Source organism: Dreissena polymorpha, chromosome 11 (assembly GCF_020536995.1).
Source record: "Dreissena polymorpha isolate Duluth1 chromosome 11, UMN_Dpol_1.0, whole genome shotgun sequence".
Classification (NCBI taxonomy): Eukaryota; Metazoa; Mollusca; class Bivalvia; order Myida; family Dreissenidae; genus Dreissena; species Dreissena polymorpha.
In genome coordinates, this window is record NC_068365.1 from 27164847 (window position 1) to 27188898 (window position 24052).

At 37.7% G+C, this 24052-nt stretch overlaps 1 long non-coding RNA gene across 1 annotated transcript; it reads right to left on the reverse strand.

Annotated features, from left to right (window-relative positions):
- Positions 1-12456: 12456 nt before the first annotated feature.
- Positions 12457-23834, reverse strand: LOC127851577 (uncharacterized). Its single transcript, XR_008035828.1, has 3 exons — positions 23783-23834; positions 13910-14068; positions 12457-13245 (listed from the first exon to the last, which is right to left on the reverse strand). It is a non-coding gene; the product is annotated as an uncharacterized LOC127851577 (long non-coding RNA).
- Positions 23835-24052: the final 218 nt, after the last annotated feature.

A 24052-nucleotide genomic window follows, 5' to 3' on the forward strand; every position in this document is an offset into this window, starting at 1 on the left:
GTATGTTATAACATATGTACTAACCTTGCTAAAAAGGCTAAATAGGGTGCATGTGTCAACGTATGTACTTAACTTGTTAATTAGTCCAAATAGGCTGATAAGGGTGTTAAATTGGCTAAATAGGATGAAAGTTTAAACCTATGAACTAAAATTAATAAATAGGTTTACGTCACACACGTTTCAGTCCGATAGGCAGTCGACGGCTGGTCAGCGTGCAATAGGTCGCTTCCGGGGAATAACTCATGTTCGTCCGAAAGGGACCCTTAAAGGGGCATGCCCACTCAGAGGCAAAATGTCGCGTAATACGCTAAAGAGGCTGCACCTGACTCCGATCCTAATTAAAAGTCCCGGTCGAAACTAGTTCAGCCCGATAGGCAGTCGACGGCTGGTCAGCGTGCACTAGGTCGCTTCCGGGGGATAACTCTTGTTCGTCCGAAAGGGGCCCTTAAAGGGGCATACCCACTCACAGGCAAAATGTCGCGTAATACGCTAAAGAGGCTGCACCTGACTCCGATCCTAATTAAAAGTCCCGGCCGAAACTAGTTCAGCCCGATAGGCAGTTGACGGCTGGTCAGCGTGCACTAGGTCGCTTCCGGGGGATACCTCTTGTTCGTCCGAAAGGGGCCCTTAAAGGGGCATGCCCACTCACAGGCAAAATGTCGCGTAATACGCTAAATAGGCTGCACCTGACTCCGATTCTTGTAAAAAGTCTTGGCCGAAACTAGTTCAGCCCGATAGGCAGTCGACGGCTGGTCAGCGTGCACTAGGTCGCTTCCGGGGGATAATTCTTGTTCGTCCGAAAGGGGTCCTTAAAGGGGCATGCCCACTCACAGGCAAAATGTCGCGTAATACGCTAAATAGGCTGCACCTGACTCCGATCCTAATTAAAGTCCCGGCCGAAACTAGTTCAGCCAGATAAGCAGTCGACGGCTGGTCAGCGTGCACTAGGTCGCTTCCGGGGGATAGCTCTTGTTCGTCCGAAAGGAGCCCTTAAAGGGGCATGCCCACTCACAAACAAAATGTCGCGTAATACGCTAAATAGGCTGCACCTGACTCCGATCCTAATTAAAAGTCCAGGCCAAATCTAGTTCAGTCCGATAGGCAGTCGACGGCTGGTCAGCGTGCACTAGGTCGCATCCGGGGGATAACTCTTGTTCGTCAGAAAGGGGCCCTTAAAGGGGCATGCCCACTAACAGGCAAAATGTCGCGTAATACGCTAAAAAGACTGCACCTGACTCCGATCCTAATTTAAAGTCCCGGTCGAATCTATTTCAGCCCGATATGCAGTCGACGGCTGGTCAGCGTGCACTAGGTCGCTTCCGGGGGATAACTCTTGTTCGTCCGAAAAGGGCCCTTAAAGGGGCATGCCCGTTTACTGGGAAATGACGCATTCAAGAAATAGCTAAATAGGCTACATGCACGGGGCCGCCCCTAATTAAAAGTCCCGGCCGAAACTAGTTCAGCCCGATAAGCCGTCGACGGCTGGTCAGCGTGCACTACGTCGCTTCCAGGGGATAAATAGGCTAAATAGGATGTATGTTTCAACTAATGTACTAAATAGGCTAAATAGGCTGAAAATGCTGTTAAATAGGCTAAATTGGCTAATTAGGATATATGTTTCAACCTTTTTACTAAAAAGGCTAAAAAGGCTGTTAAATTGACTAAATAGGCTAAAAAAGATGTATGTTTCAACTAATGTACTAAATAGGCTAAATAGGCTGAAAATGCTGTAAAAGAGGCTAAATAGAATGTACGTTTCAACCTATTTACAAAATAGGCTAAATAGGCTAAAAAGGCTGAAGAGGCTGTTAAATTGGCTAAATAGGATGTTTGTTTTAACCTATGTACTAAATAGGCTAACTTCACACACGTTAGACATCCCTAATTTTGGAAATAAATTGATCCAATTTAGAAAGATGCGAGAGTCCACTAGGCATAAATGGGTTAATACTTATCATCAGAGGAGGGCATTAAAATATTTATGCAAGTCAGCGCTTGACACATATTGACTGGTCAATCTAGAGACCATAAGGCTCAAGTGAGCTAAAATAATCTTGATAAAAGCAACATGAATTGTTTCAATACCTTTTTCAAATATAAGTATAAACATAAACAAACTGATAATCATGCAATGATATTTACCTGTATATCGCTTTATGACTGGTAAATTATGCACAGGCTTTTGACGGATGATGTTCAGCAAAGTTTATTCGGTGAAATCGACATGTCTATCTTAGGAAAGGACTCAGATACGATTGAAGCTGAACACCTACTTTCCAGCAGTCATGGCATTACTCGATTGTTCGGAAGACGATATCGTGGAAATATTGGTTAAAAAAGGAGTGTTACCGAGTACAAACTTTCAGCTTATCAGTACACAGAAAGAGCTCACACTAGGTCTGAAAATTGTGAGAAGCTGTGGTGAAATATACGAAGCGTTGAAAACTTCCATCGAAATGAGAGAGATGAATGCTAACGTATACTCACTGCAACCAAAATATGGATATCTAAATACAAATTTGTGTCAGGCGTTAGAGGTTTTGTTTGTGATGCATCCTTTGTACCGCATGCACATCAACAGTCTTCACATTGAAACGGAGCTTATCAATGGGGGAAAAGGTAGACTAGTCAATGCTATTCCTAATCGCAAACGCAAACTTGTTGAAGATCAAAAGGATCAGTCGAGTCTCCCCAAGAAGATGCTTTGAAAAATTTGCAAAACAAATGAAATGCGTTGTTCTGATGTGAAGGCATGTTCGGAGCAAAATGAGATAATCAGTATGCCGGTCCATTTGTCAATCTTGAAAGAAGAAATTTTGGAAACGTTTACCCCAGAACAAGAGGTACAAAAAGCCCCAATGCCCGTAAGCGACATGTTGCCTGAAGAAGACCCATGTAAAGTTTACTTCATAAATCAGTGTCAAAACGAAGAACACGAAGATATGCTCTCTCAAGCGGTTAGAACATGCATTCCCAACATTCACATCCCACCGAACTTTATCGCATTTTGTGTGTATAAGGAATTGCTGGCAAACGGACTCGTTTTGTACATTCCTTCATATTTTGTGTTTTAGTCTGTTTTGTGCATATTTTTTTGTTATATAGCTATTATATGTGTTTTCTTAGATGAATGAAATAAAAACCAGCAATGTTGCGCTTCATACTATTTGTCTTGTTTGTGTCTCTAAGTAGCTGTAACGATAACTACTTCAAGAAATCGCCAGATCGCGATCTGGGTATATACAATGGTGAATTCTCGATCGTTTCCTATGATGAAGCGATAGACAAGTTACTCAAAATTTTATATATTCCTTTGAGAACATACACAACGCAATATGATATTCTCGAGGCCATAAGAAAAGTCATAAAGGAAAATTTGGGCGTGAATGACAATTATTTGACCATTCAGAATCACAGGGACAGGTTTTGTTTCCAAACCAAAGGCAAACTCTTTTTGATTTTGACCGAAAACATAGGTATGATGCTAGCTACTGATTCTCTATTGCGATTCTTGTTACTATAAAATACATCTAATCATGTTGCTGACATCGAAAAACGCAGTACGAATGATGATCTCGTCACATCGACAGTTTCAAACGAAATTGACACACACAACAAGAGGGCCATGATGGCCCTGAATCGCTCACCTGACTCATTAAGATCAGATGAAAACTATGACCTCTATTGTCTACACAATGTTTTTCTATGATTTGACCTAGTGACCTAGTTCCTGACTCTAGATGACCCAAATACAATCCCAATCCAGATTTCATCAAGATAAACATTCTGACAACAGTTCATAAATATTGGATGAAAACTGTGACCTCTATTGTCAACACAAGGTTTTTCTATTTATTTGACCTAGATTTTTACCCCAGATGACCCAAATACAATCCCACCCAGATTTCATCAAGAATTCTGACCAAATTTCATAATTTAAAGGTTGGATGAAAACTGTGATCTCTAATGTCTACACAAGGTTTTTCTATTATTTGACCTAGTGACCTAGTTTTTGACCCCAGATGACCCAAATAAAATCCCAACCCAGATTTCATCAAGATAAACATTCTGACCAAATTTCATAAAGATTGGATGAAAACTGTGACCTCTATTGTCTACAGAAGGTTGTTCTATTATTTGACCTAGTGACCTTGTTTTTGACCCCAGATGACCCAAATACAATCCCAAACCCGATTTCATCAAGATAAACATTTTGACCGAATTTCATCAAGATTGGATGCAAACTGTGACCTCTACTGTCTACACAAACAAATTGTTGACGGACGGACGCACGGACACACGCAGGCACGCACAACGGACGCCGGACATCACACGATCACATAAGCTCACCGTGTCACTTCATGACAGGTGACCTAAAAATATGTGTCGGAGATAAACATGAACAGTTGTGGTTAAAATCCCATAGAAACAAGGGCTGTTTGTAAAATATGCATGCCCCCCTATGTTGTAGTAGCAGCCATTGTGTGAATACGTTTTTTGTCACTGTGAATGGTGGTGGTGGTGGTCGTGGTGGTGTAGTAGTAGTAGTAGTAGTAGTAGTAGTAGTAGTAGCAGTAGTAGTAGTAGTAGTAGTAGTAGTAGTAATAGTAGCTGTAGTAGTAGTAGTAGTAGTAGTTGTAGTAGTAGTAGTAGTAGTAGTAGAAGTAGTAGTAGTAGTAGTAGTAGTAGAAGTAGTAGTAGTAGTAGTAGTAGTAGTAGTAGTAGTAGTAGTGGTAGTAGTAGTAGTAGTAGTAGTAGTAGTGGTAAAAGTAGTAGTAGTAGTGGCAGTAGTAGTAGAAGGTGGTGGTGGTGGTGGTGGTGGTTGTGGTGGTGGTGGTGGTGGTGGTAGTAGTAGTAGTACTAGTAGTAGTAGTAGTAGTAGTAGTAGTAGTAGTAGTAGTAGTAGTAGTAGTAGTAGTAGTAGTGGTAGTAGTAGTAGAAGTAGTAGTAGTAGTAGTAGTAGTAGTAGTAGAAGTAGTAGTAGTAGTAGTAGTAGTAGTAGTAGTAGTAGTAGTAGTAGTAGTAGTAATAGTAGCAGTAACAGTAGCAGAAGCAGTAGCAGCATTACAAGACCAATACTTAAGAATGATCAAATGGGAAAAGGTAACCTAGCACTGGCAGTAAATATGGGGCTCATTTACAGGTCAGATTTGGAATCTCTGCTGTAAAATGAGATTTTGAATGAATTAAAGGGAGGCAAATCTGTAATAAAAAGAACATGCATAAACCGTAGTTGTTTCCCTTGTTTAAACCATGCTAAATCCTTACAAGTTTGGAAAGAATTGGATGAAAAATTTGGACTTTATTGCATAAACACCATTTTCTCAATTCAAGGGGAGGTAATTCTGTACTTCATGGACCAATAATGCTCATTTTTGTAGGGTTCGTGTCTTCATTGATATAAAGACACTGTGCAAATTTGGAAAGGATCGGACAAAAAATGTGGAAGATTTTTTAAAGTTTTCACAAAATAGGCAAAAACGAATAAACATGCAAAGTTCAACGAGCTCCTGCGGCCATGTTTTTTGACGAATCAAATTTCTTTAAACAACTTTTTCAGGGGAGCCTTCAAAGGTCATCCCTGTGAAATTTTTTGAAAATCTGATGAGCGGTGTCTGACAAGAAGATTTTTTAAGGTTTGTACCATATATAGTCATGGCGGCCATCTTGGTTATGCGATCAAATTTTTTTTAACAATTCTTTTGTCCCATGACCTAGGGATGCTCCACATGATATTTAGTTGAAATTGGCTCAATGGTTTAGTAGAAGAAGATGTTGACAAATTGTTTACAGACAGACAGACGGACGGACGGACAGACGGACGGACGCCGGACGCAGAGTGATCACAATAGCTCACCTCGAGCTATCGCTTAGGTGAGCTAAAAACAGCGAAATGCAAAACACAACGCTTGCGTATATCCCCAACAATGGTTCAACAACCACAAAGGTTAATAAAAAAAGCACTCAAACAACAACGAGAGTTGCACATGAAAATACCACTACAACATTAAGTAAAAACCATAACACATCAGTTGTCAATACCCTTAACAATGGTTCAACATCCACATCGAGAGTTGCAAACGAAACTAGCACACAACAAAATTACAGTGAAATCCATAACAGAACGCGTGGTAATATCACCAACAATGGCTCAACAACCACAAAGGCTAACGAAAATAGCGAAAAATGATCTGTCCTTGTTATAATCGAAGTTGTGTTTGGTATTCTAGCCGTGTTTGCCATCGTTTTTTGGAAAAATAGAAACTATTAATATTAAAAGAACAAAGGAACTAAAATAATAATAAAACACTTATACAAACAGATGTTGTCATTCTTGATGTTCTAAGCCAAGCATGCGGTCGTTTATCATTTTGTGTTTTTTCATTGTTGTCCGCGCAGACACAACATTTCAAAGCGTTTCTTCTTACGGTTTACAAAACTGTTATTGCAATATTTGTGATCCGACTAAAAGTATTGGTAAAATATATGATGGATCTTGCTAATTTATCAGTATAGAGCAACAGTTCAAAGTTGGGAACAAGTTTTCAACGCAAGTCAATGTTGGTAAAACTGTAAACAGCACCGACTATAATGCATACGATGTGGTCATTTTTGGGCATTAAAACATTCATCTGAAAACAGTTTTCACTCAAGTAAGCAACGAATTTATTTTGAACAACATCGAGCGTTCTATCTAGATAGCGCTGTTCTACAACAAAGATAGGCCTGCTCAATGCGTTCATTTGTTCAAACGAAAATATTTGGGCATTTGGGCATTTCATGCGAAACGGCTAACATAGCGCTGTTAAGAGCGGATTGAGGAGAGTTTGTGACAGTGTCACCTTTCAATCCGCGTGCGTACAAGACATGTTCAGTTGACGAAAACGCAGCAGCACCTAAAACTTGTTTCTTGGTGAATGAAGATGGCCAGTGCTTACCAGCTGTGCTGCAAACAGTAGAAGAGTTTCAAAACGCATTTGACTATCTAATTAGCAGAACGCACGACACGACGGTGAATGCGATATCTCAAAATTTGATGTTTAAAATTGACAGTCTGAACGAAACGCTCGAATTAGACGATTACGCGATAATCTATTCGCGAGTGTCATATGATGGGAACAATACGTGCTTGTATATCGACGTAAATGAAAAATCTATTTCGTATGAAAATTGTACAACAAAACGAACTCTGTGTCAGATTAGATTCTTGGTATGGGACTGGATTCACAGAGTGACGATGATTCCAAAATAAACAGCTTTTGGGTCTTATTTATTGCACTAACATTTGTGGTTGTTGCTTTGGTTATAGTTATTGTGTATGTGTTGCAAGGATTTCGATCTAGACATGTACAAACTACTACTACAGTTCAAGTAACAAGCGCCTAATTCGAGTATAAAACCATTTACGCAAAGTCAGAATTGTCATAACGTAAAAAAATGTTGAGCTGTGAGTTTGTGGCTGCGATGGTAGCAAATTACTTGGAATGCAAGCAGTTTGAGGACTCAAATGACACTCTTTGTGATATTGTCGAATGTGTGATTTTGCTTGTAAATAGCACTGTTACGATGCATGTTCTTACAAAGGATGAATTGACCATAGCTTGTTTTGATGAAGACTATTTCGCCGAATTGCTTGAAGAAAAGCTGAACAGTGGTTTGAGCTGGGATGTGTTTGTGACTGCATTTATTTTGTTTGCGGCCGTCGTACGTGAAATATCGAATTACAACACTGAAGGCTTCTACCACCTGAATAAACAACAAAACGTGTTCCGTAAATATAGACTTACTGACTGGGTTGCCAATCAACCTGGTAAATGGACACAGTTTGTTGATTATTGCAGTCAAAATTGTTGATTAAAAACTCGAAGCAAACAAGTGTATTTCGTTGTTTTATTCATTATCGCATTCACATTCAACTTCACTTTCTATAGATAACGATATGTTTGAAGCCAAATTTTCGAATAATTCATACTCATCGATGTCTTTGATACCAATCATGTCGATGATTTCTTTGCACATACATGTTTCAGAACCATTGGTTTTTAGAAAACTGTGTGTCTTCTCAACCACGATATCGCGGTCAAAAATGTTGAAATATAGTTTTGTATCGTCTGGTCTGTCCATAAAAAGCATCAAGTCGTCTTCGTCGTCATCTTCACCCAATCTTACATACACATTCAAATGAACTGTTAGTCCAAAGCATGTAATTTTGATCTGATAATCGAACTCGGGTGGAGAATTCATAGTCCGGAGAAAACAATACATATGGTTCAAATGTTTCAGATTTTGACATGCGAAACAATTTCACCCTAGGCTCCTCTGTGGATAGTATGCTCATATGCTTTGATATGATGTCACACAACTTATTCGCAGCAGATTGAGATTTGATTTTCCATTTTCTTTTCTGTATACGTTTCTGCTCTGGTGTTTTCGAACGAGCATTGAAGAATATGCTTTGAAAGTTCTCCATGTTCTGAAATGTGACCAATGTGGCAACGTTAGCAGACAAAGTGAAACGGTTTGTGATGTAGATCGTTACAAAATTTGCATATAAAAGCTCTGCATAAAAAGTAAGCTTCATTTCATTTGTTGATGTTTGCGACTCTATTTCTTGGCATTTTGCTTATTCGATTCAGCATTGAAGAACGAAACCCCGATTTTTGGGATCGCAAAAAGACTAAACTTGACAATAATAAGAAGCCATGATTGTTGCTACAATCCTAGCGGTGATCTGTATTCAAGACTTGCGATGGTGATTTTTCTTATAGGAAAATACGAAAAGAACACATACAGGTTATGAAAGAACTTCGTGAACGCTTTCAAGCAAATAGTTGCTGTGATCACAAAGTCTACAAAAAACGTATGGCTCAACTTCAGCTGGAGAAAGAGCAAGCAGTGAACGACTCGCGTACTTGTATAATTTGCTGCAATGACGAGAAAACCTATGCCGTAACACCATGCATGCACCTTTTCTGCGTAAACTGTTGCTGGCACATGCATATGTACGGGAACAAATGCGCTGTGTGTAGAACTGAAATGTTGGGTTGGAGGCCGATTCATTGGACTGACTAGCAGTAATGACTTTGTGTGAATGCTTGTGTGTGTATTTGTCTGAATAGTATCGTGAAATAAAATGTTGAAATGAATTTTATGTTTTAGTTGATAGTTTGGTAGAGAAGATGCTTTGATATGTATTGTGCAGCGAAATAAATTTTTTTTATATAACTCAAACGTGTACGATAAAACCCCAGTCTTTTGACAAACTCAATCATTCTCATTTGAGTAAGCAAAGCGAAATGGTCTCCAAACAGCGTGCCGATGTTGGTTTATGTTTAGATGATCAATTATATCTCACTCCAAGTGAGCTCAACCAAACTTGTCAAAACGTGCACTCCCTTCTCAAAATGAGAGACGAGGAAGCTGATAAACAGTATCATTTGCGAGAAGTTGAAGACAAAGAAGCTGCTGATTTTATTTCTCAGCTTGTACAGCAAAATTCCAACGACTCATCAGGTTCAAGTATTGCTAAGAATTCGAATAAACGCAAAGCTATTGGTGATTCCGAGGGACACACTGTCAAAAAACCTTAGGGCAAACGTATGGCTCAACTTCAGCTGGAGAAAGAGCAAGCAGTGAACGACTCGCGTACTTGTATAATTTGCTGCAATGACGAGAAAACCTGTGCCGTAACACCATGCATGCACCTTTTCTGCGTAAACTGTTGCTGGCACATGCATATGTACGGGAACAAATGCGCTGTGTGTAGAATTGAAATGTTTGGTTGGACGCCGATTCATTGGACTGACTAGCAGTAATGACTATGTGTGAATGCTTGTGTGTGTATTTGTCTGATAAGTATCGTTAAATAAAATGTTGAAATGAATTTTATGTTTTAGTTGATAGTTTGGTAGAGAAGATGCAAGTATATTGACGTTTTGGGTTTGATCTTCTTTCATGAAGAAAACAAACACGCAAGTTTACTGTTTTTCCTCTTTATTTTCAACATACAACAAACAACATACACAACATTTAGTTCATAACATTTTTTCTCTGCGCTTTCGGCTCAGACTACGACCGAACACTTTTGTAAAGCTTCTCTTCCTTGTTCTCGAACGCTTTTCATCGTTTTCGCTAGGTTCGTTGAGCGACATCGGTTTTTGGTTTTCCTTAGACTCGTTTTCTCGGCTTAGCAATTCGTTATCATATGCGTTTTTGTTGTGGAATACGTTTAAGAAACATCAGCACTTCTGTCATGCCTAAGAACTCGCCGAGTTCCATCATGTTAACCAGGCTAGATATCGACTGCCAATCCGAGTGATCTTGCGTGAGACCGTTACATTGGTAGTCAGACAAGTTCATGAGAATTTCAAAAACATTCATCAATTCTTGAATACTGTGTTTCAGCGGAATCTTGACATGATTCGCCTTAACATTAGTGAACATTTTCACAATTTTTTTGCTGGGTAAGATCTCTGTTCTTTACCCACATTAAATAAAACCCTGTCTTTGCTTTGTATAAGCGACTGAATGAGCTTCGAAGTGATGTGAATTCCAATATCGTACTTCAGTTTAGTGAACAAGCGATTTGTGGCTTCGGTGTCAGTGACACGATTAATATATCTTTAACGTTTATGGTTGACTTGGTTGTGTGCGGGTTTAGCGTTTCTATAGAAAAACTAACCTTAAATAGATTTTTATCTCAACTTTCCAAACCGTAATTTGTGATTGCATAGACAGTTGAACATGCACAAAAAGTCGTGTTTCTTCTTAAGCTGGGCATCACCTCCTATAGTGTTGCTCATAAAAAAAACATAAACGCCTAAAAGCGAGTAAGGACATAGTGACGTGTTCCTCGAATGTTTGTATGTATCTTAAATAAACTTGATGTATGTGGAATTGTTAACCGTACTTTCGTCAGAGAGAAAAAATTGTAAGCTTTCAGTCGGTTGTATCCACAAATCGGATCCCCAAACACTGAGTCAAAATGGCTTGTAATTTCGCTAGTTGTCAATTTTTTGAACAACGACATGCGTTCATCGTCTTTGAACTCATTGAGAACCAACGTGACACACGTTTGAATTCCACACCCGAGTTTTGAGTTAATTTCTACTAGCTTGCTTTCGAATGTGCGTATTTGTTCTTCGTATTCTGTTATGTTTTTAAAAATGCATAGAGAGCATTCGTGGTGATGTCTAGAGTACATGGGTGAAAATAAGTAGGTGTTTTGTGCTAACTGTTCGTCTTCGTCAACAATCAAAACCTCATCGATATCCATTGATAAGGCAACACATGTTTACAGTCCATTGATACAATTTATTTACAACATATACAAAAAAATTTAACATACGCAAGTCAACATAATCATACAATATTGCAACAACGTAGTCAGTCGTCATCATCCCTCAATTCTAGATCACTGAGCATAGTCTTTTCCTTTTTCGGTTTCTTTACAGCTTTTTTTCACCAGATTTGCGCATTCTCTTAATAGCCAGAGCGTTCATAGTTTCCTTTTCATCATCGTCCAGCGTATCTGACATTTCTGTATCGGAGATGTCGATATCGGCATATTTGCGTTTTTCCTCAACATTGGTAGATTTTATTCGCTCAATTAGCGCAAACATGTTTTCGTCTTCCCCAGAACCGAGTATTTTGTTAATCACATTAATTGGAACTCAATCGAAAACGTTAGAGCTCACAGTCTTCACAACATCGTCCTGCAGGTTTTTTGTTTTCTTGATACCCTTCATCAGATTCTGCGTTCTTACTTTGAGGCTTTTGTACTGCGCTAGTTTGGCATCAATCTGTTTTTGTTTCTGTGAAAGTTCTTCTATCTTCAAATAATCGTTAGGCGACAAGAAGACACCTGGCTCGACTTAAGAAACCAAATTCCTTTTCATGCCGTGATTCAGTACAGTGTTCGCAAACTGCTGTATTCGTTCTCGGTTGTTCATTTTCATAGCATATCCTAGGCCCAAGCTTTCTTGAGTTATCGTCTGACAACCACCTGGTGGACGGACCGACAGACCGACCGACCGACATGAGCAAAGCAATATACCCCCTCTTCTTCGAAGGGGGGCATAATAATTGAGTTCTGTCACTTATCAAATTCAAAATGAATTGAGGGAATTGGTTTTTATAATTGAGTATTTTCAGAAATAAACACATTGTATGTCCCCTGAACTTAGACATAAATTATGGGCATTTCTAGAAAGTTTTGAATAAAAAATATTACGAGAAAATTGTCTTCAATATTAATACAAACTACATGAAACTTGTTTTCTTCAAAAATGACAAATGAAAACAATTAGAACAAGAATATATTGAAAAGTTACGTTTACCTAAGTAACACACAGAGTTACAGCTATTTAGGTAATAAAGGCAAAAAAAAACAAAAAAAAAACAAGGGCTGTTTGTAAAACATGCATGCCCCCCATATGGGCTGTCCGTTGCAGTGGCAGCCATTGTGTGAATACGATTTTTGTCACTGTGACCTTGACCTTTGACCTGAAAATCAATAGGGGTCATCTGCGAGTCACGATCAATGTACCTATGAAGTGTCATGATCCTAGGCAAAACCGTTCTTCAGTTATCATCCGAAAATCATTTTACTATTTCGGGTCACCGTGACCTTGACCTTGTGACCTTAACATCAATAGGGGTCATCTGCAAGTCATTATCAATCTACCTATGAAGTTTCATGATCCTAGGCATATGCGTTCTTGAGTTATCATCCGAAAACGATTTTACTATTTCTGGTCACCGTGACCTTGACCTTTGACCTAGTGACCTCAAAATCAATAGGGGTCATCTGCGAGTCATGATCAATGTACCTATGAAGTTTCATGATCCTAGGCCCAAGCGTTCTTGAGTTATCGTCTGACAACCACCTGGTGGACGGACCGACAGACCGACCGACCGACATGAGCAAAGCAATATACCCCTTCTTCTTCAAAGGGGGGCATAAATATACACTGCTTCCATGATTATGCATATTAAAAGAAAAGTTGTGTAAAATCATTAATTTAAAGTTCAAAGAGACCATTACATCATAACAAATTGCAGCAGGAGACTAAATTAAAAGTTAAAACACACACAAGTTAAAATTCATTGGGACGGTTCATCACTTTTTTTGGCTGTCCTCTTCTTTCTTCCAACTTCACGGTCAGAGGCTGTTCTAAACCATTCCCTGCACTCATGTTCAACTTCTGCAGCTGTGCATTTCAAGGACCGCCCGCATGACAGCTTCTGAAAATGGTAATGACATGTAGGCTCATATTATTCTATATCCATTATATGTTCAAACAGGGTTGCAAGAATTAACGATAGTATACTGGGCAGTTTATAAACCAATATTATTTCTAAACCCTTTTTAAATTACAATATGAAGACTACTTTTGAAAAAGGAAAACAGCCGGATGTAATTCTGTATGTATATATATATATTCACACATATGGCCAGTTACGGGGTCTCTGATTAAGAAATAGGTCATGGGGTTCCCACTTTAAATACATGTATCTCCATACCCTTTTTTACCCGATATTAACACGAATTAAGGTGTATAGGGGTACCTTATATAGTATAATATATAAATACGTCATTTATTTTACGTCTCATACAAGGAAATATATAGCGACATTAATTGCGAGGTACATGAAATTTTAATTTCAGACGTGATTGTGGTTTTCGATATAAGACCTTATTGTGACATTTGATTGCATTACCTCCCCTACACCCCCCTCATAGTAATTAAAGGTGCCTAGAACGCAGGGTTGTATACAGAGCCGGTTTTTTATATTGACCCCTTAAGTATAGTGACTATAGTCTGAAAACTACCGAGACCGCGTAACTGGCACTATGTATTAGTTCTAACTGTGACCTTATCTTTTTACACATACTATGACAACTTACTCTGCACAGCATCAGCCAATGGAATTTTCCAAATACTGCCTTTTTCTTCCTCCCATGCCAGCTGTACCGGTTGACCACCTCATTTGACATGCAATGCTTCAGAATGCGCCGGCACACATCAGCGCGGTTTCGGCCACCCAATACAGACAAATGGCTTACCTGAAAAGAAACACAAAGCATCTGTACACAGCTCTCAGTTCATTAATTTATGTTGTATACTAAAAGAACAATAAGTAATTACCTAAGAAATAGCTGCCAAATGGCCTGTTGCATTGGGTGTACTGGAACATGATTCCTCAGCATAGTAAACATGATTGGATGTCACCCTTTATGTACCAGTCCCCTTATGTACCACCCCTTTATGTACCACTATCTGACCCTTTATGTACCATATACCGGTATATAATATATAGAGATAAATAATATATGGTTTAATATGAAGGTGTGTAAATAATGAAATGTATTTTGTGACATATTATTTATGAATTTAGACTAATATATTGCCATAGATTATATTTTATGCCAGCTTGTGTGTCAGTGACTGTCTTAGTATAATTTATTAGCCCCAGTAGTAATAAATGATTCATATTCTTACCTGAAATTAAAGTATATTATAAAAATCCATTTGTCACTATCTTATGCTGACTTAGTCTAACTAAAATGTTTGTATTTCCTATTGTATAGTTGAAATGTGATACTTTGAAGAGAAGAGAGAATGATCTTCATGTTCAAACTGTAAAAAAAATAAAATTATTTACTTTTTTAATCATGTTTAGAGAATGACCTTAATTTTCAAACTGTGAAAAATCAAAAAATTCTTTAATCATTTTGACAAAAAAATTAACTGGTGGTGTCATCAAAGGATGTCTATTTGTGGTATAAATAAAGTTATTAGGTACCTATGTAATTATAAAATTATCACATTCATTTTCAAATAAAAAATCAAAGGGTGGATAAAGAGAAAGTTTTCACAGGTTATCAAGTAATTAAGGTAAGTGTTGTTGCTCAATTGTTAAAAGTGTGTATATATGCTGGTGATATTTAATATGTAAAACCCCTCCTCTTGAGGGGGGCCGTAGATGTTGGGGAACCCCTGGCACCTTCTGAGATCTACTCCCTGACAAAGAAATTTGTTTTGGGTGAGTGGAATCTCCGGACCGACAATTTGTCTTCCCGTCGACATACTTTTACTAGACCTGCGAAAACCCTCAGGCCGCCTGACAGATACTCAGCAAGCATTGTGCTTGACAGAGCCATCACGCGCCTGAGGATGGGAACCACCCTATTACCCGGTGGCGCAGGAAAGTATGTCCTCGGTATAGACCCTGCATGTCCTAGGTGCCAGGAACCTCTCACTGCGCCCCACATGCTGCTACACTGTCCTAACCATAAGGCGCAGAGGGACCACCTTGAAGCTGCATTGCACTCCCATGGACTAGTTTTTAACCTTACCAACGTGCTAGACCCCAAGGGAGCAGCTAGGGGCCCGGTCTTCTCTGCCCTCTCCAAATACTTACTAGATTGTCAAATAACTGACAAAATCTAGGTCATTGGGGGAGGGAGAGCAGCCAACACCCACCTAATTATACAGTCTTGTGACTGTTTTCTTTTAAAAATGTGTAATCTCTGCACAAACCTGATGTAATCAAATAATTGTGTTGGATTTGTGTCGCTTTTACACAACCTTTATTTTAGTTTTTAATGGGTTTAATGTTCTACCCCGCCCTTTCTAAATCAGGCCAATGGCATTGACCTGGTCTTCTTTATTTTAATACATTTTTTATGAGAGCATGACGTTAGTCCACCATTTACATTTTTCAGTTTTTTTAATACAATCATATTTTATGGCATTTCTTACTACAAGAAAGGACGAGGCTGTCCAGTAACCTGGGATTGTTGGCTGCATTGCACCCCCTCCCTTCCTCTTTGACACCCCACCCTTTCTCCTTCAAACTCGAAGAACCATGTCGGACTGGAGTGCACGGTGCAGGGCCTTATACCATTATAAACACCTATTTAGCCCTATCTAGGACAAAGTATTGTCGACCTTGTTGAAAGTACTAATCTTGTACCTTGGAGTACATTAAGGATTACTATAACTGCTATCTTGTGTAGCAATTTCCTTATTTTTGTGAAAACTGCTATTTTATATAGCAAATTGCCTTAATTTTATTATTATTGCATTAACTCATGTTAAAATTGCTATTTTTATAGCAAATATCCTAATTTTTATATTACATTGCTATTTTATATAGCAAATTGCCTCAGTTTTACTGTCTAATTGTTAATTGTTAAAATTGCTACTTTTATAGCAAATATCCTAATTTTTATATTAAATTGCTATTTTATATAGCAAATTGCCTCGGTTTTACTGTCTAATTGTCATCTTGGATACCATATAAGGTACTTTAGTACTATTTCTTCCAATGTTATCATCAGTATACTAATAATATTGGATAGATTAGAGCTTTTAGGGTTTATCTTAACGTATCTAGGTAATATTTGGTCTTTTTACCATTTTACATCTTACCATTATCAATTTTCCTTCAATAGTATACAAACTATTTTTTATTGACCGTGCACTCCCTCTGGTCCAGGGGAAACAACCATTGTAGACTTCATCATCATAATTACCTCCCTTGTACAACTGAGTGACACCACCCCTGCTGGCTCTTCTTTTCCCCCACCCATATCGGCCTACACTTCCATAAAATCTCTCCTTCTTTCAACCCTCCAGGGTGGCAACATGTATTTTAAATATATAAATGCATATAGTCCTGTACATATTGTAAATAATGTACATCTTGTACAAATTTAGCTGTCTGTCTTATTTTTAACTGTAAAGTACATTGTCTTACCCTTAATTTTTATGTGGCCCTATGAAGGTGACCGTTTGGAGACACGTAAGTTATTGCCCTTAACATAAGGGTTTATTACTAAACCCACTTTTAAAATATTGTTTTATTGCCACTCTGGGGGGATCTCTCTTTCCTATAGCCCAATCCTCCTTAAGTTCCATACAGACAGGGTCTTATGTTGGAGCATTACGGCTATATTCCCTGTCTGCAAGTGTTCAACATTGAGCCACATACATAAACTTGTACTCATTAATTTTTTAATAACTCAATACTTAATTGCAATATTAATATATAATTGAGAGTTACACGCTCTATGTGACATCATATATTGTCTTTTTTTTTTCCTTTCCTTCTCATATAATTGCATTTTCACATGCAACTTCACTCTACATTTGAGAGCTGTTAAATCAGGCTCTGGCATCCCTATTAATAAATGTTCTTAGATATAAACATATCTCTCTTATGATTAGATCTTGTTGTTTGGCATTTAGTTTAAACTTTAAACATACACATAAAAATGGTACTTGACTATGCATGTAAACATATTGTGGCAATGTTCAACCACTTTGTGATCTGGAAAACCCTCAAATATTATTATATTGTTACACAAACATATTACACATCTGTGTATTCCTTTTTCTATAATTAATATATTAAATAGTCCTATTTGGATTCAAATTTTTAAACTACAGATCACAAAGTCTAAAGACTCCAACAAACCCATTGCAGTATATACTGAACAATGGGTCTGGTAATGATGCTGCCACATACAACAGTATGTGTGTTTTCACCATCTTTACTTATAAAAATTGGGCTATTCTTTCTCTCTCTCCTCCTTAAAAAACAATACAAAGAATAACATACAATAACAACATCATATGAATGATATAAATTAATAATAAGCACAGTAATGTAACAAAAAACATAGTAATCTAATACTATAAAACAAATCCAAGTTCTTTTGGATTAACTCATTCTTGTTCTTTCATTTATATTTTTGCATATCAACCATCATTGTTTACTTTTTCTTAAAAGTACAAAGTCAGCCGTGGGAAAATCTATTTTAAAACGGATTGACCTACTGGCAATCCTTAATAAGAAATTTCGGCCAATCAGCGCCATCGTTATATAAGCGCATCAACCAATTAAATGCCGCTTTTTAACCGCGTTAGGCCTATTCACTGTATAGCACTGCGTCTTTTTAACGCTTCATATAAAGGTTATATATTTTTAAACCAATAGATTTTTATTAAGGCACCGCACCAACACTGCAAAGTTTTATATTTATACCAATGGTACAGCCCAGTAAAATCGGGCTGTCCATTTTATGGCCGTTTTCGGCTTTTTATGCAGAGTTCTATGTTAAGCAGTGTGCTCGGGCAATGGTTTTTAACCGAAGTCCCGAGGGTAAATAACCCCAATAGTCAGTTATGTAAAACCATACCAACATCATGGCAGACATTATTTTTTCTTGTATTGATTCATTTGTACTGTTTGCCATTAATCAAATAAAAGTATTCCATTATCAAATTTGTGAATGATAAATGTGTTTGGCTTTTCATGTGCTACTTTTATGTATTAAGTATATAAATATATATATAATTTATATTGTGTATTAAAATGACAATATAACAGAATAACAATAAAAAATGATTTGATTTAGCAAAATGTATTATGAGAATATGTGCTGGACTATGTTATTGTTATGTAAAATCAAATAAAAGTATAAATGTTGTTGTTAATTGAACTAATTATTTGAGGAATGTGTCACTTGTGAAGAAGGACCCATTTGGTTTGGGATGCTAACTAAAAACTAGAAATGGCGCGGCAGAGGCCGACGCGTATCCCCACGCCGAATGTTTGACCTAGGTGTGCCCCAGGGTTGGTAATGGGGCCATGCATAGCTGAGATTGACCGTATTGTCATAAGAGAAGTTCATCATCAATTAGAAGTGAATTGGTGTAGAAATGAAGAAGTTATAGTAAAAGGCAATTTTGGGTGGGTGTGACATATGTGGGCAGGGCGCCCCAGGGTTGGTAATTGTGCCATGCATAGTTGAGATTGACCGTATTGTCATAAGAGAGGTTCAGTATCAATTTGAAGTGAATCGGTGTAGAAATGAAGAAATTATAGTAAAAGGCAATTTTGGGTGGGTGTGGTCTATGTGGGCGGGGCGCCCCAGGGTTGGTAATGGGGCCATGCATAGTTGAGATTGACTGTATTGTCATAAGAGAAGTTCAATATCAATTTGAAGTGAATCGGTGTAGAAATGAAGAAATTATAGTAAAGGCAATTTTGGGTGGGTGTGGTCTATGTGGGCGGGGCCCCAGGGTTGGTTATGGGGCCATGCATAGTTGAGATTGACCCTAATGTCATAACAAAAGTTCAGTATCAATTTGAAGTGAATCCGTGTAGAAATGAAAAAATTATAGTAAATGGAATTTTTTGGTGGGTGTGGCCTATGTGGGTGGGCGCCCCAGGGTTGGGATTGGGGCCATGCATAGTTGAGATTGACCCTAATGTCATAACAAAAGTTCAGTATCAATTTGAAGTGAATCCGTGTAGAAATGAAAAAATTATAGTAAATGGAAATTTTTGGTGGGTGTGGCCTATGTGGGCGGGGCGCCCCAGGGTTGGGAATGGGGCCATGCATGGTTGAGATTGACCGTATTGTCATAGGTGAGGTCCAGTATCAATTTGAAGTGAATCGGTGTAGAAATAAAGAAGTAAATGTAAAATAACCTAAAAAAATGAGTGATAATTTCTGACGCGGCCCCACCCCAACCCCTATAACTTTTGACCCAGGGGTCAGATCAAAATTCCAAATAGTGCAGGGTCGCACATATGCTCATAGCTACCATGTGTGTAAATTTCAAGGTTCTAGTGCTTTTAGTGTAGGAGGAGATAGTGGCCAGGACGGACGGACAGACGGACGGACAGCGGAGATCACCACAATATCCCCACCTTTTTTTCAAAAAGCGTGGGGATAAAAACATGACATTTCATACCTGGCAAAGGTGAGGAATTTAGAGCTGTTGAGCACCAGACAGTGTCATTAGTCTTCATTAGAGATACAGTAACCATTGCATAAGGTTCATTTCATTTTAGCTTTATCATTTTATTTTTGCTATTGGAAATCAAACAATTTATGAATGTGAACAAAATTTCAATTATAATTCTAATTGAGATTTTTATTATTATTTTGTACATGTAATTTAGATTGCTACATTTTTATATTTAACATATAATTTCGCAATATTTTACTTAGTAAGAACTGAGTTTATAAGTTACTGAGTTTTATTTAACTTGTTTTTTGGTTCTTAACATAACATTATGAATTGCAATAACAAAATAGATATAACATATAATTCAGCAATATTTTACTTTGTAAGAACTGAGTTACTAAGTTAATCAGTTTTATTGAACTTTTTTTCCAAATGGTCAAAACTTTTCTGATAGCAAGAAATAAATGATTCAGTACAATGAATTGCAATGTTATAGTAGACAATACTTGATTAACTCAAATTTGACTCGATCAACACTTATTAATGCCAATTCACACTGCTATGAATGAATGGACAACACAGGGGTTTTTTTTAGAGAAAGGGGAAGATGCTGGACGCTGGGTCAGGTCTTCCCCAGGCCATTTAAGCGCCCCTTGCTGGGGCGCTTGAATTTCGAAATCAGAGTCACCGGGGCGCTTGAAATTTTCCGATCAGTGTATTCTTCAGTAAAAGAAAGTGGAGATTGTCCAAAAAAAATCAAGGTTTCCCTATCAGTGTATCAATATTCCCTGTTTTAAAAGAGCACTCGGTACCTACTTTCACAAGTAATCGCCATAAACACCACATGGGGTAATGGATAATCCACTGATAAGAGAATAGCATGACGCGCGTATCGATTATTCTAGCCACATAACATGGTCATTTAAATGCTGACAAGGATGTATCTGGTAACTGTCCAGTCGTCAAACTCAATCTCTTGCACGACGGTTACATTACATTCACCTCTGTGTTGGGCTCAGAACGGACTATTGTTATGAAAGCGTCTCATTTATGTCATGATCATTCCAAGCGTTCATCATTGAGGTTACAGAATACTAAACAATCTCTTGCACGACGGTTACATTGCATTCACTGCATTAAAGAAAACCATCTCATACCATGATATCTTATATCAGTCTTAATTCATTATTATAAAATTGATAATGTTTTTTTTATGTTAGGAAACCAACATACATACACACGTCGAAGCAATTCCTAACGTCACTCAAAAAAATATGTTCAATTGTTTACATTTGTGAAGTGCGTGAAATGATTCCATCTGCGTAAATGGGCAATAAATTAGTTCCAAAGAGTTGCATTAAAACTCGCAAGTTTTTGCACGATTAATCGTACATTTAAAAGTCATATTTCTTAATTTAATGCATGCGATCTTAAATATCCAATCAAATATACGTTGAATGCGTTTGTTCGGTTTTATCTATTTTATAGACAAAATGGAGGGCTGAGCCTTTCGCAGAGTTGTATGTGAGAGCAAGGAACGACAACTCTGCGTGGAGATTGTCGTCAAACTGTGAAGTTCATCGTCCAATCGGTTACGCGAATGCTTATGAGGGCGGGGTTAACTATCGACCATTATTTTTGATTGACGTCGGGCATGAAGTAAGAGTTTATCGCAGCTTGATTAGTAAGAAGTTGTACCATTTGAGTAATATAAACCGGTAATTAGTACAGTACAGAACATTAAAGACGGTTTAGGGCATCATCATCACACCTTTTTACTGAAAACAAGTGTTACCTATGACTCATAATTAATACGAGAAATTAATTGCAAGTGGTAAACAATTAATTATTATAGCGAGTAAGTTGTGCAAATGACTCCCGGTTACAATTATGTGATAACAATTTATTTAATTCCAGTTCATGTATATTTCAACATGTTCATTTATAGAACTGATTAACCTCTTTTTTCTGACATTTATTCGACACGTAATGCGCTTTAACAAATTTTCGTTGAATTAATTACGCACACTTGTAAATGTTTCGTCCGATAATCGATAGTTAGAAGACTGATGATGGCAACCGGCCGTGATCCTCGTGGACAACGTGAATATCATGCATAATTCCGTCAAAACATTTATTCGACTCGTAAAGTGTTTAAACAAATTATCGTTGAATTTATAACGCAACGGTTAATATTTGTTGAAATCTCAAATGGGAATAATTAAATTTGTAATCTGAAACCCATTCCCGTAAGTCGATGTTAACGCGTTTTTAATCCGAAACACACTTCCGAATGTAAATGTAACCGCAACGTTAAATATTTTTGCTTCAAATAAGCAGTGCAAATTTATTTTGTGTCGAATCTTTTTCTCAATTAAAAAGAGTGCGAAAATTATGCAGCATGTACAATGTCGCGTCTATTGCATACAAATGGCGTGTATTGTGCGTTTTAACAAGCACACAACAGGTCAGGGGATTGACGCATATTCAGAGGCAATATTTCATCAAATCTATAAATAGTCACTTAAAAAATGGCAAGGTTTGTGTTAAAGAAAGAACTGAAAGCTTTTATTGTAAATATTTACCAGAAAGAGATTGATAAAAACGGAATAAACGGGATTATCGGGTAATAAATAAAAACTTGAAAAATAGTAAGTATACAGTAATAGAGTCGGGTTGAAACGGATGTATTGGGGAATCGTTTGAGTCAGGATTTTACTATCTGTGCGGAAAAGTTTTAAAACAATTAAACAATATAAACAAAATATATTTTTAAATGACTGGGGGATTTTTTTGAAGAGTCATAGCGCACCAAATGACGTCTTTTGACGCTGTTTTTCTTTGAGTTATAACGCACCACAGAACGTGAATTGACACGTTAAATTAAAAAAATCAACGTCGGCAGGGAACACCCCTCCCGATCCCACCCCGATCGGCCCCGGGGCGCCTGAAAAAATTCCTGCGGAAGGCACTGCGCTGGGTGAAAGGGGAAAAAAAGAGTGCGAAAGAGAGATATTAGGGGAAAAAATATAAACTGTTCATTTCAATGTCTATAACTCATCAAAAGAGACTTGTCTCTGTCCTTTTTGTTCTTAAACACATTTAACAGGTATTAAAGTCAAAGTCCTTAATAAAGTTGCAGGTGTAGATCTAATAATGGGAAATGTTTTCAACTATATTTTTGTACTGGGGCCGGGGAACGATGTCAATTTTGTGATTTCAATTTCATGATGAATGGGTTGACGATCTTGATTTGCTACAGTATTGGAAGGGAAAGGAGCGGCAGCTGCCGATTGTCTTCTTTCACTTTTACAATGTTCGATGTTGATTACCTGGGAATCCTGCTGGGTTATAACGGTTTTCGATGATTCTTTCTTAAAAAATGCCTCGATGCGTTCAGTATCTTCCGAGTTCGAATGTTTTATTTTGTTTGTGTAAGAACGCTAATTGTGAGACATTTTTGTCTGTTTTCACGTTTATACCTCGGCTTGCACATAGCCCGGATGAAAATTCGACTGGTTTCCGGTAATTAATTGACGAAACACCCTTCTCGCGCAAGACCGGTATCCAGTAAAATAGTCACATGATTATTACGATTAGTTGCCCAGTTTACATGACGTTATTTAAGAGCTATATTTAGAATAACTGGGATTCCCAGATGTTGTGTGTTCGTCTGGAGAGAGAGTGTATAGAAACATTTTTTTTACCTGTCTGTATGAGTGCCAGTATGTTATATCCCTTGATTTTGACATTGCTAATATGATACACGGAGTGTTCTCAGATTTACCAAAATTTATTAGAAAGAATTTTATGAAACAACTTACAGCTGACTAGCTATTCATTCATAAAATTAAACAAACATTGAACAGTCGCGAAAACATGTGACATTTGATGACAGATAGCAATTTCAGAAAAACAGCACTCTAAAAATGGTCTGATCTTGTGAATAAACAAATAAAATTGTTTGCGAACAAAAATAAATAAAAAAGTCGAGGACAGAATAGTTCTACCTTGATAATTTTGAAATTGAGTCAATGCAGCTTTGTCGCGCGCCTATTTGTATGATCGGGTGCTGGAGGTTTCGGTAAATGACAAGTTCGGTAAATTGATTTATATAGTAAATTCCACAATGTGTCACACCGGTCTTACTGACAATAACGTAGTGACGTCACCATTTATGTATAGAATGGTAAATGCCATGGAGGGTTCGGTAAATTGGTTTTTTATAGAGGTGGTATACCTACAACGAGGTGTTAATGACACCTATAATTGGCTTACAA